The sequence below is a fragment of the Oncorhynchus clarkii genome, unplaced genomic scaffold, assembly GCF_045791955.1.
Source record: "Oncorhynchus clarkii lewisi isolate Uvic-CL-2024 unplaced genomic scaffold, UVic_Ocla_1.0 unplaced_contig_11100_pilon_pilon, whole genome shotgun sequence".
In the NCBI taxonomy this organism is placed as follows: domain Eukaryota; kingdom Metazoa; phylum Chordata; class Actinopteri; order Salmoniformes; family Salmonidae; genus Oncorhynchus; species Oncorhynchus clarkii.
Genome location: NW_027260902.1, coordinates 74,207 through 93,957, shown reverse-complemented (window position 1 = coordinate 93,957; position 19,751 = coordinate 74,207). Strand labels below are relative to the sequence as shown.

Sequence of the window (19,751 nt, the reverse complement as noted above, 5' to 3'; positions counted from 1 at the left end):
ACATGAGAATAATGGCCTGCACAGTGCCTCTCTCTAGTATAACATGAGAATAATGGCCTGCACGGTGCCTCTCTCTACTATAACATGAGAATAATGGCCTGCACGGTGCCTCTCTCTAGTCTAACATGAGAATAATGGCCTGCACAGTGCCTCTCTCTAGTCTGACATGAGAATAATGGCCTGCACGGTGCCTCTCTCTAGTATAACATGAGAATAATGGCCTGCACGGTGCCTCTCTCTAGTCTAACATGAGAATAATGGCCTGCACGGTGCCTCTCTCTAGTATAACATGAGAATAATGGCCTGCACGGTGCCTCTCTCTAGTCTGACATGAGAATAATGGCCTGCACGGTGCCTCTCTCTAGTCTAACATGAGAATAATGGCCTGCACGGTGCCTCTATAGTCTAACATGAGAATAATGGCCTGCACGGTGCCTCTCTCTAGTATAACATGAGAATAATGGCCTGCACGGTGCCTCTCTCTAGTCTGACATGAGAATAATGGCCTGCACGGTGCCTCTCTCTAGTCTGACATGAGAATAATGGCCTGCACGGTGCCTCTCTCTAGTCTAACATGAGAATAATGGCCTGCACGGTGCCTCTCTCTAGTCTAACATGAGAATAATGGCCTGCACGGTGCCTCTCTCTAGTATAACATGAGAATAATGGCCTGCACAGTGCCTCTCTCTAGTATAACATGAGAATAATGGCCTGCATGGTGCCTCTCTCTAGTCTAACATGAGAATAATGGCCTGCACGGTGCCTCTCTCTAGTCTAACATGAGAATAATGGCCTGCACAGTGCCTCTCTCTAGTATAACATGAGAATAATGGCCTGCACGGTGCATCTCTCTAGTATAACATGAGAATAATGGCCTGCATGGTGCCTCTCTCTAGTATAACATGAGAATAATGGCCTGCACGGTGCCTCTCTCTAGTCTAACATGAGAATAATGGCCTGCACGGTGCCTCTATAGTCTAACATGAGAATAATGGCCTGCACTGTGCCTCTCTAGTCTAACATGAGAATAATGGCCTGCACGGTGCCTCTCTCTAGTATAACATGAGAATAATGGCCTGCACGGTGCCTCTCTCTAGTCTAACATGAGAATAATGGCCTGCACGGTGCCTCTCTCTAGTCTGACATGAGAATAATGGCCTGCATGGTGCATCTCTCTAGTATAACATGAGAATAATGGCCTGCACGGTGCCTCTCTCTAGTATAACATGAGAATAATGGCCTGCACGGTGCCTCTCTCTAGTATAACATGAGAATAATGGCCTGCACGGTGCCTCTCTCTAGTATAACATGAGAATAATGGCCTGCACGGTGCCTCTCTCTAGTCTGACATGAGAATAATGGCCTGCACGGTGCCTCTCTCTAGTATAACATGAGAATAATGGCCTGCACGGTGCCTCTCTCTAGTATAACATGAGAATAATGGCCTGCACAGTGCCTCTCTCTAGTATAACATGAGAATAATGGCCTGCACGGTGCCTCACTCTAGTATAACATGAGAATAATGGCCTGCACGGTGCCTCTCTCTAGTCTAACATGAGAATAATGGCCTGCACAGTGCCTCTCTCTAGTCTGACATGAGAATAATGGCCTGCACGGTGCCTCTCTCTAGTATAACATGAGAATAATGGCCTGCACGGTGCCTCTCTCTAGTCTAACATGAGAATAATGGCCTGCACGGTGCCTCTCTCTAGTCTGACATGAGAATAATGGCCTGCACGGTGCCTCTCTCTAGTCTGACATGAGAATAATGGCCTGCACAGTGCCTCTCTCTAGTATAACATGAGAATAATGGCCTGCATGGTGCCTCTCTCTAGTATAACATGAGAATAATGGCCTGCACGCTGCCTCTCTCTAGTCTGACATGAGAATAATGGCCTGCATGGTGCCTCTCTAGTCTAACATGAGAATAATGGCCTGCACGGTGCCTCTCTCTAGTATAACATGAGAATAATGGCCTGCACAGTGCCTCTCTCTAGTATAACATGAGAATAATGGCCTGCACGGTGCCTCTCTCTAGTATAACATGAGAATAATGGCCTGCACGGTGCCTCTCTCTAGTCTAACATGAGAATAATGGCCTGCACAGTGCCTCTCTCTAGTCTGACATGAGAATAATGGCCTGCACGGTGCCTCTCTCTAGTCTAACATGAGAATAATGGCCTGCACGGTGCCACTCTCTAGTATAACATGAGAATAATGGCCTGCACGGTGCCTCTCTCTAGTCTGACATGAGAATAATGGCCTGCACGGTGCCTCTCTCTAGTCTAACATGAGAATAATGGCCTGCACGGTGCCTCTATAGTCTAACATGAGAATAATGGCCTGCACGGTGCCTCTCTCTAGTATAACATGAGAATAATGGCCTGCACGGTGCCTCTCTCTAGTCTGACATGAGAATAATGGCCTGCACGGTGCCTCTCTCTAGTCTGACATGAGAATAATGGCCTGCACGGTGCCTCTCTCTAGTATAACATGAGAATAATGGCCTGCACGGTGCCTCTCTCTAGTCTAACATGAGAATAATGGCCTGCACGGTGCCTCTCTCTAGTATAACATGAGAATAATGGCCTGCACGGTGCCTCTCTCTAGTCTGACATGAGAATAATGGCCTGCACGGTGCCTCTCTCTAGTCTAACATGAGAATAATGGCCTGCACGGTGCCTCTATACTCTAACATGAGAATAATGGCCTGCACGGTGCCTCTCTCTAGTATAACATGAGAATAATGGCCTGCACGGTGCCTCTCTCTAGTCTGACATGAGAATAATGGCCTGCACGGTGCCTCTCTCTAGTCTAACATGAGAATAATGGCCTGCACGGTGCCTCTCTCTAGTCTAACATGAGAATAATGGCCTGCACGGTGCCTCTCTCTAGTCTAACATGAGAATAATGGCCTGCACGGTGCCTCTCTCTAGTATAACATGAGAATAATGGCCTGCACAGTGCCTCTCTCTAGTATAACATGAGAATAATGGCCTGCATGGTGCCTCTCTCTAGTCTAACATGAGAATAATGACCTGCACGGTGCCTCTCTCTAGTCTAACATGAGAATAATGGCCTGCACAGTGCCTCTCTCTAGTATAACATGAGAATAATGGCCTGCACGGTCCATCTCTCTAGTATAACATGAGAATAATGGCCTGCATGGTGCCTCTCTCTAGTCTAACATGAGAATAATGGCCTGCACGGTGCCTCTATAGTCTAACATGAGAATAATGGCCTGCACTGTGCCTCTCTAGTCTAACATGAGAATAATGGCCTGCACGGTGCCTCTCTCTAGTATAACATGAGAATAATGGCCTGCACGGTGCCTCTCTCTAGTCTAACATGAGAATAATGGCCTGCACGGTGCCTCTCTCTAGTCTGACATGAGAATAATGGCCTGCATGGTGCATCTCTCTAGTATAACATGAGAATAATGGCCTGCACGGTGCCTCTCTCTAGTATAACATGAGAATAATGGCCTGCACGGTGCCTCTCTCTAGTATAACATGAGAATAATGGCCTGCACGGTGCCTCTCTCTAGTATAACATGAGAATAATGGCCTGCACGGTGCCTCTCTCTAGTCTGACATGAGAATAATGGCCTGCACGGTGCCTCTCTCTAGTATAACATGAGAATAATGGCCTGCACGGTGCCTCTCTCTAGTATAACATGAGAATAATGGCCTGCACAGTGCCTCTCTCTAGTATAACATGAGAATAATGGCCTGCACGGTTTCTCACTCTAGTATAACATGAGAATAATGGCCTGCACGGTGCCTCTCTCTAGTCTAACATGAGAATAATGGCCTGCACAGTGCCTCTCTCTAGTCTGACATGAGAATAATGGCCTGCACGGTGCCTCTCTCTAGTATAACATGAGAATAATGGCCTGCACGGTGCCTCTCTCTAGTCTAACATGAGAATAATGGCCTGCACGGTGCCTCTCTCTAGTCTGACATGAGAATAATGGCCTGCACGGTGCCTCTCTCTAGTCTGACATGAGAATAATGGCCTGAACAGTGCCTCTCTCTAGTATAACATGAGAATAATGGCCTGCATGGTGCCTCTCTCTAGTATAACATGAGAATAATGGCCTGCACGCTGCCTCTCTCTAGTCTGACATGAGAATAATGGCCTGCATGGTGCCTCTCTAGTATAACATGAGAATAATGGCCTGCACGGTGCCTCTCTCTAGTATAACATGAGAATAATGGCCTGCACAGTGCCTCTCTCTAGTATAACATGAGAATAATGGCCTGCACGGTGCCTCTCTCTAGTATAACATGAGAATAATGGCCTGCACAGTGCCTCTCTCTAGTCTAACATGAGAATAATGGCCTGCACAGTGCCTCTCTCTAGTCTGACATGAGAATAATGGCCTGCACGGTGCCTCTCTCTAGTCTAACATGAGAATAATGGCCTGCACGGTGCCTCTCTCTAGTATAACATGAGAATAATGGCCTGCACGGTGCCTCTCTCTAGTCTGACATGAGAATAATGGCCTGCACGGTGCCTCTCTCTAGTCTAACATGAGAATAATGGCCTGCACGGTGCCTCTATAGTCTAACATGAGAATAATGGCCTGCACGGTGCCTCTCTCTAGTATAACATGAGAATAATGGCCTGCACGGTGCCTCTCTCTAGTCTGACATGAGAATAATGGCCTGCACGGTGCCTCTCTCTAGTCTGACATGAGAATAATGGCCTGCATGGTGCCTCTCTCTAGTCTAACATGAGAATAATGGCCTGCACGGTGCCTCTCTCTAGTCTAACATGAGAATAATGGCCTGCACGGTGCCTCTCTCTAGTATAACATGAGAATAATGGCCTGCACAGTGCCTCTCTCTAGTATAACATGAGAATAATGGCCTGCATGGTGCCTCTCTCTAGTCTAACACGAGAATAATGGCCTGCACGGTGCCTCTCTCTAGTCTAACATGAGAATAATGGCCTGCACAGTGCCTCTCTCTAGTATAACATGAGAATAATGGCCTGCACGGTCCATCTCTCTAGTATAACATGAGAATAATGGCCTGCATGGTGCCTCTCTCTAGTCTAACATGAGAATAATGGCCTGCACGGTGCCTCTATAGTCTAACATGAGAATAATGGCCTGCACTGTGCCTCTCTAGTCTAACATGAGAATAATGGCCTGCACGGTGCCTCTCTAGTCTGACATGAGAATAATGGCCTGCACGGTGCCTCTCTCTAGTATAACATGAGAATAATGGCCTGCACGGTGCCTCTCTCTAGTATAACATGAGAATAATGGCCTGCACGGTGCCTCTCTCTAGTATAACATGAGAATAATGGCCTGCATGGTGCCTCTTTCTAGTATAACATGAGAATAATGGCCTGCACGGTGCCTCTCTCTAGTATAACATGAGAATAATGGCCTGCACGGTGCCTCTCTCTAGTCTAACATGAGAATAATGGCCTGCACGGTGCCTCTCTCTAGTATAACATGAGAATAATGGCCTGCACAGTGCCTCTCTCTAGTCTAACATGAGAATAATGGCCTGCACGGTGCCTCTCTCTAGTCTAACATGAGAATAATGGCCTGCACGGTGCCTCTCTCTAGTCTAACATGAAAATAATTGCCTGCACGGCGCCTCTCTAGTATAACATGAGAATAATGGCCTGCATGGTGCCTCTCTAGTCTGACATGAGAATAATGGCCTGCACGGTGCCTCTCTCTAGTCTAACATGAGAATAATGGCCTGCACGGTGCCTCTCTCTAGTATAACATGAGAATAATGGCCTGCACGGTGCCTCTCTCTAGTCTGACATGAGAATAATGGCCTGCACGGTGCCTCTCTAGTCTAACATGAGAATAATGGCCTGCACGGTGCCTCTCTCTAGTCTAACATGAGAATAATGGCCTGCACGGTGCCTCTCTCTAGTCTAACATGAGAATAATGGCCTGCACGGTGCCTCTCTCTAGTCTGACATGAGAATAATGGCCTGCATGGTGCATCTCTCTAGTCTAACATGAGAATAATGGCCTGCACGGTGCCTCTCTCTAGTCTAACATGAGAATAATGGCCTGCACGGTGCATCTCTCTAGTCTGACATGAGAATAATGGCCTGCACGGTGCTTCTCTCTAGTCTAACATGAGAATAATGGCCTGCACGGTGCCTCTCTCTAGTCTGACATGAGAATAATGGCCTGCATGGTGCCTCTCTAGTCTAACATGAGAATAATGGCCTGCATGGTGCCTCTCTAGTCTGACATGAGAATAATGGCCTGCATGGTGCCTCTCTCTAGTATAACATGAGAATAATGGCCTGCACGGTGCCTCTCTCTAGTCTGACATGAGAATAATGGCCTGCACGGTGCATCTCTCTAGTATAACATGAGAATAATGGCCTGCACAGTGCATCTCTCTAGTCTGACATGAGAATAATGGCCTGCACGGTGCCTCTCTCTAGTCTAACATGAGAATAATGGCCTGCACGGTGCCTCTCTCTAGTCTGACATGAGAATAATGGCCTGCATGGTGCCTCTCTAGTCTAACATGAGAATAATGGCGCCGGCGCCGACAGAGATGGCCGCCTCGCTTCGCGTTCCTAGGAAACTATGCAGTTTTTTGTTTTTTTACGTGTTATTTCTTACATTAGTACCCCAGGTCATCTTAGGTTTCATTACATACAGTCGAGAAGAACTACTGAATATAAGATCAGCATCAACTCACCATCAGTACGACCAAGAATATGTTTTTCGCGACGCGGATCCTGTGTTCTGCCTTACAAACAGGACAACGGTGTGGATCCTATGCAGCGACCCAAAAAAACGACTCCGAAAGAGAGGGAAACGAGGCGGTCTTCTGGTCAGACTCCGGAGACGGGCACAGCGCACACCACTCCCTAGCATTCTTCTTGCCAATGTCCAGTCTCTTGACAACAAGGTTGATGAAATCCGAGCAAGGGTAGCATTCCAGAGGGACATCAGAGACTGTAACGTTCTTTGCTTCACGGAAACGTGGCTTACTGGAGAGACGCAATCCGAAGCGGTGCAGCCAACAGGTTTCTCCACGCATCGCGCAGACAGGAAAAAACATCTTTCTGGTAAAAAGAGGGGCGGGGGCGTATGCCTTATGACTAACGTGACATGGTGCGATGAAAGAAACATACAGGAACTCAAATCCTTCTGTTCACCTGATTTAGAATTCCTCACAATCAAATGTAGACCGCATTATCTACCAAGAGAATTCTCTTCGATTATAATCACAGCCGTATATATCCCCCCCCAAGCAGACACATCGATGGCTCTGAACGAACTTTATTTAACTCTCTGCAAACTGGAAACAATTTATCCGGAGGCTGCATTCATTGTAGCTGGGGATTTTAACAAGGCTAATCTGAAAACAAGACTCCCCAAATTTTATCAGCATATCGATTGCGCAACCAGGGGAGGAAAGACCTTGGACCATTGTTACTCTAACTTCCGCGACGCATATAAGGCCCTGCCCCGCCCCCCTTTCGGAAAAGCTGACCACGACTCCATTTTGTTGATCCCTGCCTACAGACAGAAACTAAAACAAGAGGCTCCCACGCTGAGGTCTGTCCAACGCTGGTCCGACCAAGCTGACTCCACACTCCAAGACTGCTTCCATCACGTGGACTGGGAGATGTTTCGTATTGCGTCAGATAACAACATTGACGAATACGCTGATTCGGTGTGCGAGTTCATTAGAACGTGCGTTGAAGATGTCGTTCCCATAGCAACGATTAAAACATTCCCTAACCAGAAACCGTGGATTGATGGCAGCATTCGTGTGAAACTGACAGCGCGAACCACTGCTTTTAATCAGGGCAAGGTGTCTGGTAACATGACCGAATACAAACAGTGCAGCTATTCCCTCCGCAAGGCTATCAAACAAGCTAAGCGCCAGTACAGAGACAAAGTAGAATCTCAATTCAACGGCTCAGACACAAGAGGCATGTGGCAGGGTCTACAGTCAATCACGGACTACAGGAAGAAACCCAGCCCAGTCACGGACCAGGATGTCTTGCTCCCAGGCAGACTAAATAACTTTTTTGCCCGCTTTGAGGACAATACAGTGCCACTGACACGGCCTGCAACGAAAACATGCGGTCTCTCCTTCACTGCAGCCGAGGTGAGTAAGACATTTAAACGTGTTAACCCTCGCAAGGCTGCAGGCCCAGATGGCATCCCCAGCCGCGCCCTCAGAGCATGCGCAGACCAGCTGGCCGGTGTGTTTACGGACATATTCAATCAATCCCTATACCAGTCTGCTGTTCCCACATGCTTCAAGAGGGCCACCATTGTTCCTGTTCCCAAGAAAGCTAAGGTAACTGAGCTAAATGACTACCGCCCCGTAGCACTCACATCCGTCATCATGAAGTGCTTTGAGAGACTAGTCAAGGACCATATCACCTCCACCCTACCTGACACCCTAGACCCACTCCAATTTGCTTACCGCCCAAATAGGTCCACAGACGATGCAATCTCAACCACACTGCACACTGCCCTAACCCATCTGGACAAGAGGAATACCTATGTGAGAATGCTGTTCATCGACTACAGCTCGGCATTCAACACCATAGTACCCTCCAAGCTCGTCATCAAGCTCGAGACCCTGGGTCTCGACCCCGCCCTGTGCAACTGGGTACTGGACTTCCTGACGGGCCGCCCCCAGGTGGTGAGGGTAGGCAACAACATCTCCTCCCCGCTGATCCTCAACACTGGGGCCCCACAAGGTTGCGTTCTGAGCCCTCTCCTGTACTCCCTGTTCACCCACGACTGCGTGGCCACGCACGCCTCCAACTCAATCATCAAGTTTGCGGACGACACAACAGTGGTAGGCTTGATTACCAACAACGATGAGACGGCCTACAGGGAGGAGGTGAGGGCCCTCGGAGTGTGGTGTCAGGAAAACAACCTCACACTCAACGTCAACAAAACTAAGGAGATGATTGTGGACTTCAGGAAACAGCAGAGGGAACACCCCCCTATCCACATCGATGGAACAGTAGTGGAGAGGGTAGCAAGTTTTAAGTTCCTCGGCATACACATCACAGACAAACTGAATTGGTCCACTCACACAGACAGCATCGTGAAGAAGGCGCAGCAGCGCCTCTTCAACCTCAGGAGGCTGAAGAAATTCGGCTTGTCACCAAAAGCACTCACAAACTTCTACAGATGCACAATCGAGAGCATCCTGGCGGGCTGTATCACCGCCTGGTATGGCAACTGCACCGCCCTCAACCGTAAGGCTCTCCAGAGGGTAGTGAGGTCTGCACAACGCATCACCGGGGGCAAACTACCTGCCCTCCAGGACACCTACACCACCCGATGTCACAGGAAGGCCATAAAGATCATCAAGGACATCAACCACCCGAGCCACTGCCTGTTCACCCCGCTATCATCCAGAAGGCGAGGTCAGTACAGGTGCATCAAAGCTGGGACCGAGAGACTGAAAAACAGCTTCTATCTCAAGGCCATCAGACTGTTAAACAGCCACCACTAACACTGAGTGGCTGCTGCCAACACACTGACACTGACTCAACTCCAGCCACTTTAATAATGGGAATTGATGGGAAATGATGTAAATATATCACTAGCCACTTTAAACAATGCTACCTTATATAAATGTTACTTACCCTACATTATTCATCTCATACGCATACGTATATACTGTACTCTATATCATCGACGGTATCCTTATGTAATACATGTATCACTAGCCACTTTATACTATACTATGCCACTTTGTTTACATACTCATCTCATTTGTACATACTGTACCCGATACCATCTACTGTATCTTGCCTATGCTGCTCTGTACCATCACTCATTCATATATCCTTATGTACATATTCTTTATCCCCTTACACTGTGTACAAGACAGTAGTTTTGGAATTGTTAGTTAGATTACTTGTTATCACTGCATTGTCGGAACTAGAAGCACAAGCATTTCGCTACACTCGCATTAACATCTGCTAACCATGTGTATGTGACAAATAAAATTTGATTTGATTTGATTTGATTTGATTTAATGGCCTGCATGGTGCCTCTCTAGTCTGACATGAGAATAATGGCCTGCACGGTGCCTCTCTCTAGTCTAACATGAGAATAATGGCCTGCACGGTGCCTCTCTATAGTATAACATGAGAATAATGGCCTGCACGTTGGCTCAGCCCCCTTAGTCACACTAAGCCCTGTAATCCACTGGCCTGATACACATTTCATCCTCAAATGCGTTTTCACAATGTGATATCGTGAATGTGTGTAACACTGTCTGTATTGATGAGGCTAATGTGCAGTAGCAGCAGTAGTAGCCTATGTCCAAGTGAATGTGTATCTCTGGGAGTTGTCCACTGTTGTTGTGTATAGGGCTGTGTTTAAATGTATTGCCCTGTATTTTCTGGGGTTTTATATCCAGCTGTTTAGCTACGGAACACTATATATTATGTCTAGAACTTTAGTAGATATGAGCCTTCAGAAATACTTCCCAAATATTTCATAACTTTACTGGCCAACATCTACTGTCACATTCCAAGAATACCAGGATGACGCACACACACACACACACACACACACACACACACACACACACACACACACACACAACAGCATACCAGCAGACATGACCTTGATGTTGGAACAATACAAGGAACAATAACATTCAACAAATAGCCATGCGTCCACCTGTCCAGTTGTGAAAACAAACTAGAGTGAAACAGTGTGAAAGTTGAATGTGTTTGAGGTTGTCCATTGTTCAGTGTAACAGTGTTATAGTCTTTATAGTGTTTGTGAGGTTTTCCATTGTTCAGTGTAACAGTGTTAGTCTTTATAGTGTGTGTGAGGTTTTCCATTGTTCAGTGTAACAGTGTTATAGTCTTTAGTGTTTGTGAGGTTTTCCATTGTTCAGTGTAACAGTGTTAGTCTTTATAGTGTTTGTGAGGTTTTCCTTTGTTCAGTGTAACAGTGTTAGTCTTTATAGTGTTTGTGAGGTTTTCCATTGTTCAGTGTAACAGTGTTAGTCTTTATAGTGTTTGTGAGGTTTTCCATTGTTCAGTGTAACAGTGTTAGTCTTTATAGTGTTTGTGAGGTTTTCCATTGTTCAGTGTAACAGTGTTATAGTCTTTATAGTGTTTGTGAGGTTGTCCATTGTTCAGTGTAACAGTGTTAGTCTTTATAGTGTTTGTGAGGTTTTCCTTTGTTCAGTGTAACAGTGTTAGTCTTTATAGTGTTTGTGAGGTTTTCCTTTGTTCAGTGTAACAGTGTTATAGTCTTTATAGTGTTTGTGAGGTTTTCCATTGTTCAGTGTAACAGTGTTAGTCTTTAGTGTTTGTGAGGTTTTCCATTGTTCAGTGTAACAGTGTTAGTCTTTATAGTGTTTGTGAGGTTTTCCATTGTTCAGTGTAACAGTGTTAGTCTTTAGTGTTTGTGAGGTTTTCCATTGTTCAGTGTAACAGTGTTATAGTCTTTATAGTGTTTGTGAGGTTTTCCATTGTTCAGTGTAACAGTGTTATAGTCTTTATAGTGTTTGTGAGGTTTTCCATTGTTCAGTGTAACAGTGTTAGTCTTTAGTGTTTGTGAGGTTTTCCATTGTTCAGTGTAACAGTGTTAGTCTTTATAGTGTTTGTGAGGTTTTCCTTTGTTCAGTGTAACAGTGTTATAGTCTTTATAGTGTTTGTGAGGTTGTCCATTGTTCAGTGTAACAGTGTTAGTCTTTATAGTGTTTGTGAGGTTGTCCATTGTTCAGTGTAACAGTGTTAGTCTTTATAGTGTTTGTGAGGTTGTCCATTGTTCAGTGTAACAGTGTTAGTCTTTATAGTGTTTGTGAGGTTTTCCTTTGTTCAGTGTAACAGTGTTAGTCTTTATAGTGTTTGTGAGGTTGTCCATTGTTCAGTGTAACAGTGTTAGTCTTTATAGTGTTTGTGAGGTTGTCCATTGTTCAGTGTAACAGTGTTAGTCTTTATAGTGTTTGTGAGGTTTTCCATTGTTCAGTGTAACAGTGTTAGTCTTTATAGTGTTTGTGAGGTTTTCCATTGTTCAGTGTAACAGTGTTATAGTCTTTATCGTGTTTGTGAGGTTTTCCATTGTTCAGTGTAACAGTGTTAGTCTTTATAGTGTTTGTGAGGTTGTCCATTGTTCAGTGTAACAGTGTTAGTCTTTATAGTGTTTGTGAGGTTTTCCTTTGTTCAGTGTAACAGTGTTATAGTCTTTATAGTGTTTGTGAGGTTGTCCATTGTTCAGTGTAACAGTGTTAGTCTTTATAGTGTTTGTGAGGTTTTCCTTTGTTCAGTGTAACAGTGTTATAGTCTTTAGTGTTTGTGAGGTTTTCCATTGTTCAGTGTAACAGTGTTAGTCTTTATAGTGTTTGTGAGGTTTTCCATTGTTCAGTGTAACAGTGTTAGTCTTTATAGTGTTTGTGAGGTTTTCCATTGTTCAGTGTAACAGTGTTATAGTCTTTAGTGTTTGTGAGGTTTTCCATTGTTCAGTGTAACAGTGTTAGTCTTTAGTGTTTGTGAGGTTTTCCATTGTTCAGTGTAACAGTGTTAGTCTTTATAGTGTTTGTGAGGTTGTCCATTGTTCAGTGTAACAGTGTTAGTCTTTATAGTGTTTGTGAGGTTTTCCATTGTTCAGTGTAACAGTGTTAGTCTTTATAGTGTTTGTGAGGTTGTCCATTGTTCAGTGTAACAGTGTTAGTCTTTATAGTGTTTGTGAGGTTGTCCATTGTTCAGTGTAACAGTGTTAGTCTTTATAGTGTTTGTGAGGTTTTCCATTGTTCAGTGTAACAGTGTTAGTCTTTATAGTGTTTGTGAGGTTGTCCATTGTTCAGTGTAACAGTGTTAGTCTTTATAGTGTTTGAACTTTTCCTATGGTCAGGTTGTAGTCTACAGTAAACTGGTTTTATAACACCATGGTCAGGTTGTAGTCTACAGTACACTGGTTTTATAACACCATGGTCAGGTTGTAGTCTACAGTAAACTGGTTTTATTACACTATGGTCAGGTTGTAGTCTACAGTAAACTGGTTTTATAACACCATGGTCAGGTTGTAGTCTACAGTAAACTGGTTTTATAACACCATTGTCAGGTTGTAGTCTACAGTAAACTGGTTTTATTACACTATGGTCAGGTTGTAGTCTACAGTAAACTGGTTTTATAACACCATGGTCAGGTTGTAGTCTACAGTAAACTGGTTTTATAACACTATGGTCAGGTTGTAGTCTACAGTAAACTGGTTTTATAACACTATGGTCAGGTTGTTGTCTACAGTAAACTGGTTTTATTACACTATGGTCAGGTTGTAGTCTACAGTAAACTGGTTTTATAACACTATGGTCAGGTTGTAGTCTACAGTAAACTGTTTTTTATAACACCATGGTCAGGTTGTAGTCTACAGTACACTGGTTTTATTACACTATGGTCAGGTTGTAGTCTACAGTAAACTGGTTTTATAACACTATGGTCAGGTTGTAGTCTACAGTAAACTGATTTTATAACACCATGGTCAGGTTGTAGTCTACAGTAAACTGGTTTTATAACACCATGTTAAGGTTGTAGTCTACAGTAAACTGGTTTTATAACACTATGGTCAGGTTGTTGTCTACAGTAAACTGGTTTTATAACACCATGGTCAGGTTGTAGTCTACAGTAAACTGGTTTTATTACACTATGGTCAGGTTGTTGTCTACAGTAAACTGGTTTTATAACACCATGGTCAGGTTGTAGTCTACAGTAAACTGGTTTTATTACACTATGGTCAGGTTGTAGTCTACAGTAAACTGATTTTATAACACCATTGTCAGGTTGTAGTCTACAGTAAACTGGTTTTATAACACTATGGTCAGGTTGTAGTCTACAGTAAACTGGTTTTATAACACCATGGTCAGGTTGTAGTCTACAGTAAACTGATTTTATAACACCATGGTCAGGTTGTAGTCTACAGTAAACTGGTTTTATAAGGAAGCTTTATTCATGACTTTTTACACTTTTTTCCAGAAAAATGTATATTTCTTTGGATGTAATCTGACCAGGTAACATCCAAAATAACACATGTCCCATGACGTGTTTATCTTCTCATGATAAATATGTTGTTACTAGTTGGTTCTAATTTGGTTATATGATGTCTTCTCAACCAGAAAACGTCATTAAGATGCATTTGAAAATGTTGGTAGACAAAGATGCTTTACAGTTGTACATCATTGAGAGAACAGAATTGAATTTGCCCTTTTCAGTAATGGAATTATTTCCTGCTTATTTAGACCAGTAAGCAGCCACATGATTTAATGTCCTAAAACAAAGACCTTTCTTTACACTCTATCAGCAGCTGTGACATTTACATAATATTTACATAAACATCCAGTTTACATCAGATTTACTGAAGTATCCTCTTTGCATCTGTTAATGTGGATCAAGGAGAGGATGAGTATGAGTGCAACATATTTGCAGTCTTGCCTACGGTTAAGAATGTCAGAATCCTAGTGCATTTTGGTATGAATAAGGTAAGGGCTCTTTTCCTATCGCTTGTCTTTGGGTTTATGCAGAGCTTGAGGGGTGAACTGCTTACAGTGAATTGGATCATTGTTGGAACCGGTCAACAAACACACACAGAGTAGTACATTGTCATCTCAAGTTGGCATTTAGGAGCACAACAGGGTTGTTCAGTGAATATCCCCCAAAGGAGGATTCCCATGCTGTGGCTTAGTGGTGACCAACATGGGACAAAGGTGGTATTTGGACTTTAAATGAACAACAACTTCAAAATGCTTTATAGCATTGCTAGATGCTTCACAAGTCATTTACAAGTAAAGTCATACTAGAAAATGATGTTTTGTTTTAGGTAGAACTCAATATGTGTTTAATTATGTGTGGCACATGAGTGGTCTCTCTCCCATATAGGCTTATTCTCAAACTGAGATGCTGAAGAGAAAATGGCCGAACCCCGGGCCTAGGGCCCATAGACACGTCTGTCGATGTGAAAGGATCAGACCAATACACGCCGTGTGGTAGTAGCTCTGCCTAGTCCTCTCATAGACTTGGTGGTACATTTACTGTGTGGCTTGTAGGCCTGCTCTGAGTCATGTAGTAGAACTAGACCTTGTAGGCCTGCTCTGAGTCATGTAGTAGAACTAGACCTTGTAGGCCTGCTCTGAGTCATGTAGTAGAACTAGACCTTGTAGGCCTACTCTGAACCATGTAGTAGAACTAGACATTGTAGGCCTACTCTGAGTCATGTAGTAGAACGAAACCGTTCACGGCTGCTGAGTGGCGCAGCAGTCTAAGGCGCTGTATCTCACTACTAGAGGCATCACTACAGACACCCTGGTTCGAATCCAGCCTGTATCACAACCGGCCATGATTGGGAGGCCCATAGGGGGGCGCACAATTGGCCCAGCGTCGTCCGGGTTTGGCCGATGTAGGCCGTCATTGTAAATAAGACTTTGTTCTTAACAGACTTTCCTAGCTAAATAAAGGTTACATTTAAAACAAAATCCACGTCTCCACCAGTGTCTTGGGGTTGTTTCAGGATGGGACCAACATCTTCTTCACACCACCTCTCCTAGTTGGTCAGACCAGAGAGAGAGAATAAGGAGAAAGTGACTCTTTCCCAATTTGTCTTCCATTGACTCCTTGCATCCTCTCTTTACGTCGCATTGGAGGAGAAGGTCTGAGGGGAGGGACATTTGATTGATCTTTTCCTCCAATGTGGTTTAGGCAAGAAGACTAATTGGAAGAGAGGCTACCTGTCATTCCCTCTCTCCCACTTCCCGCCTCCCAAGACTGCTCAAACAGCATTCCTCCTCTTGGGCTTAGTGTTTAAACAGGCCAGGACATGCTCATACCATATCTGACTCCTAACTGCAGTGTCGCAGACGTGCTGGTGTTGTGACAGAAGTCCTGCTCATCTTTACCAGAATTACCACAGTATAGTATTGATGTTTAATGAAGATGTCAGCTGACTGCTCCAAGCCCAGTAAACCTCTGTAGAGCTACAGAGAAAAAGATGCCACAGAGATGACTTCTTACCAATATTGCTACAAGACCAGTTGAGTAACAGTAGGAAACAGGTTTAATGCATTGTAAGACTTGTAATAAGCATGTATGACCCCTTCATTTGGGCTCCCGAGTGGCGCAACGGTCTAAGGCACTGCATCTCAGTGCTAGAGGCGTCACTACAGACCCTGGTTTGAATCCAGGCTGCATCACAACCGGCCGTGATTGGTAGTCCCATAGGGCGGCGCACAATTGGCCCAGCGTTAGGGTTTGGCTGGGTTAGGGTTTGACCAGGGTAGGCCGTCATTGTAAATAAGAATTTGTTCTTAACTGACTTGCCTAGTTAAATAAAGGTTAAATAAATAACAGCCATTGCAGTGTAGATACAACATATTATAAAGGCATTATGAAGGCTCATACCCTATATGTACAGTTGAAGTTGGACGTTTACATACACCTTAGCCAAATACACTCAGTTTTTCACAATTCCTGACATTTAATCCCAGTAAAAATTCCCTGTCTTAGGTCATTTAGGATCACCACTTTTATTTGAACAATGAAATGTCAGAGTAATAGAGAGTGATTTATTTCAGCTTTTATTTATTTCATCACATTCCCAGTGGGTCATAAGTTTACCTACACTCAATTAGTATTTGGTAGCATTGCCTTTTAAATTGTTTAACTTGGGTTAAATGTTTCGGGTAGCCTTCCACAAGCTTCCCACAAAAGCTGGTTGAATTTTGTCCCATTCCTCCTGACAGAGCTGGTGTAACTGAGTCAGGTTTGTAGGCCTCCTTGCCCGCACACGCTTTTTCAGTTCTGCCCACAAATGGGATTGAGCGGACCTCTTTGTGATGGCCACTCCAATACCTTGACTTTGTTGTCCTTAGGCCATTTTTCCACAACTTTGGAAGTATGCTTGGGGTCATTGTCCATTTGGAAAGACCCATTTGCGACCAAGCTTTAACTTCCTGACTGATGTCTTGACATGTTGCTTCAAATATATCCACATAATTTTCCTACCTCATGATGCCATCTATTTTGTGAAGCGCACCAGTCCCTCCTGCAGCAAAGCACCCCCACAGCATGATGCTGCCACCCCCGTGTTTCACGGTTGGGATGGTGTTCTTCGGCTTGCAAGCCTCCCCCTTTTTCCTCCAAACCTGTTGATGGTCATTATGGCCAAACAGTTCTATTTTTGTTTCATCAGACCAGAGGACATTTCTCCAAAAAGTACGATATTTGTCCCCATGTGCAGTAGCAAACTGTAGCCTGGCATTTTTATGGTGGTTTTGGAGCAGTGTCTTCTTCCTTGCTGAGCGGCCTTTCAGGTTTTGGAGCAGTGTCTTCTTCCTTGCTGAGCAGCCTTTCAGGTTTTGGAGCAGTGTCTTCTTCCTTGCTGAGCGGCCTTTCAGGTTTTGGAGCAGTGTCTTCTTCCTTGCTGAGCAGCCTTTCAGGTTTTGGAGCAGTGTCTTCATCCTTGCTGAGCAGCCTTTCAGGTTTTGGAGCAGTGTCTTCTTCCTTGCTGAGCAGCCTTTCAGGTTTTGGAGCAGTGTCTTCTTCCTTGCTGAGCGGCCTTTCAGGTTTTGGAGCAGTGTCTTCTTCCTTGCTGAGCGGCCTTTCAGGTTTTGGAGCAGTGTCTTCTTCCTTGCTGAGCGGCCTTTCAGGTTTTGGAGCAGTGTCTTCTTCCTTGCTGAGCAGCCTTTCAGGTTTTGGAGCAGTGTCTTCTTCCTTGCTGAGCAGCCTTTCAGGTTTTGGAGCAGTGTCTTCTTCCTTGCTGAGCAGCCTTTCAGGTTTTGGAGCAGTGTCTTCTTCCTTGCTGAGCAGCCTTTCAGGTTATGTCGATATAGGACTTGTTTTACTGTGGTTATAGATATTCTTGTACCTGTTTCCTCCAGCATCTTCACAAGATCCTTTTCTGTTGTTCTGGGATTGATTAGCACTTTACGCACCAAAATACGTTCATCTCTAGGAGACAGAACGCGTCTCCTTCCTGAGCGGTATGATGGCTGCATGGTCCCATGGTGTTTATACTTGCGTACTATAGTTTGTACAGATGAACGGGGTACCTTCAGGCATTTAGAAATGTCTCCCAAGGATGAACCAGACTTGTGTAGGTCTTCAAATTTTTTTCTGAGGTCTTGGCTGATTTCTTTAGATTTTCCCACGATGTCAAGCAAAGAGGCACTGAGTTTGAAGGTAGGCCTTGAAATACATCCACAGGTACACCTCCAATTGACTCAAATTATGTCAATTAGCATATCCGAAGCTTCTAAAGCCATGACATCTTTTTCTGGAATTTTCCAAGCTGTTTAAAGGCACAGTCAACTTAGTGTAAGTACAATTCTGACCCACTGGAATTGTGATACTTTGAATGATAAGTGAAATAATCTGTCAGGAAACAATTGTTGCAAAATTACTTGTGTCATGCACAAAGTAGATGTCCTAACCGACTTGCCAAAACTATAGTTTGTTAACAAGAAATGTGTGGAGTGGTTGAAAAAAACTAGATTTATTGACTCCAACCTAAGTGTATGTAAACTTCCAACTTCAACTGTATACACAGGAGTAAAGAATTACACCCAAGTGTTACAAAAAGTTGCATTAATGTTGTAGAATGTGTTGTGCCATAACACAGTTCAGTTGCACAACACATTCTACAACATTAATGCAACTTTTTGTAACACTTGGGTGTAATTCTTTACTCCTGTGTATACAGTTGAAGTTGGAAGTTTACATACACTTAGGTTGGAGTCAATAAATCTTGTTTTTCAACCACTCCACACATTTCTTGTGAGAGTAATTAGCCTATAGTATCGGGTGACTGTCACTATGATGAGATGTGAGTGACAGCATAGGTCCTATGCCAGGGGCAGACTGGGACCAGAAATCGGCCCGGGCATTTCATCACGCTGGAATCTGACAATTTTGGGCAGGTTTCTGTGTCTGTGCTCATTAACCTATTGAATTTACTAGTTTAATTTACTAATTTAACTAATAAAATAACTTAAAATACTGTATGGTTTTGTATCTCTCTTTGGCATAATACTGCCACAAACAAGGGCCTACATTATAAGTAGGCTAACAATGAAAAAGTCATTTCTTTACTTTTCATTCAAGTCACCGAAAGTTTGTTTTCCTGTTTATTGTCTCATTGTATTCTGAAGTAGAGTTGCAGTATTCTGAAGTCGACCTATGTGACCACACACACACACACACACACACACACACACACACACCTCCGATTTGAGTCTGACGGATGTGGTGGAGTGTTGAAGGCAGCAATATTGCACAGATTGCCAATGTACTGCACTATCTGTGTGTCAATCTCTTTCCCTGCCTCCACCTCCACTCAACTCTGCTGCCTGTTTTCCTCCCAACAACAGCCTGATCTCAGTTTAACAGTTTAACAAGGCAACAGGTCGGAATAGAGTGAAATAGTAATGGCGTATTTTTGTAGGAAATAACTCCGTCATGGTTCATTGAACAAAGCCTATGGGGAAATTAAGGCGTTTTTGGAGGGGTTTTGGATAAACACTGAAAATAATGTCTGTAGTTAACACAGGTTTAGGAGATCTTATACGTTTTGTTCAAATCAAACTTTGTCACATGTGCCGAATACAACATGTGTAGGGAGACCTTACCATGAAATGCTTTACTTACAAGCCCTTAACCAACAGTGCAGTTCAAGAAAGAGTTAAGAAAATATTTACCTAATAAACTAAAGTACAATTATTATAAAATAACAATGGGGCCATATACAGGGCGTA

At 44.0% G+C, this 19,751-nt stretch overlaps 1 protein-coding gene across 2 annotated transcripts in view; it reads left to right on the top strand.

The window, feature by feature from the left end:
• LOC139402160 (cytohesin-1) overlaps positions 1-19,751 on the top strand; it is a 130,488-nt gene that overhangs the window by 37,692 nt on the left and 73,045 nt on the right. The window lies entirely within an intron of this gene.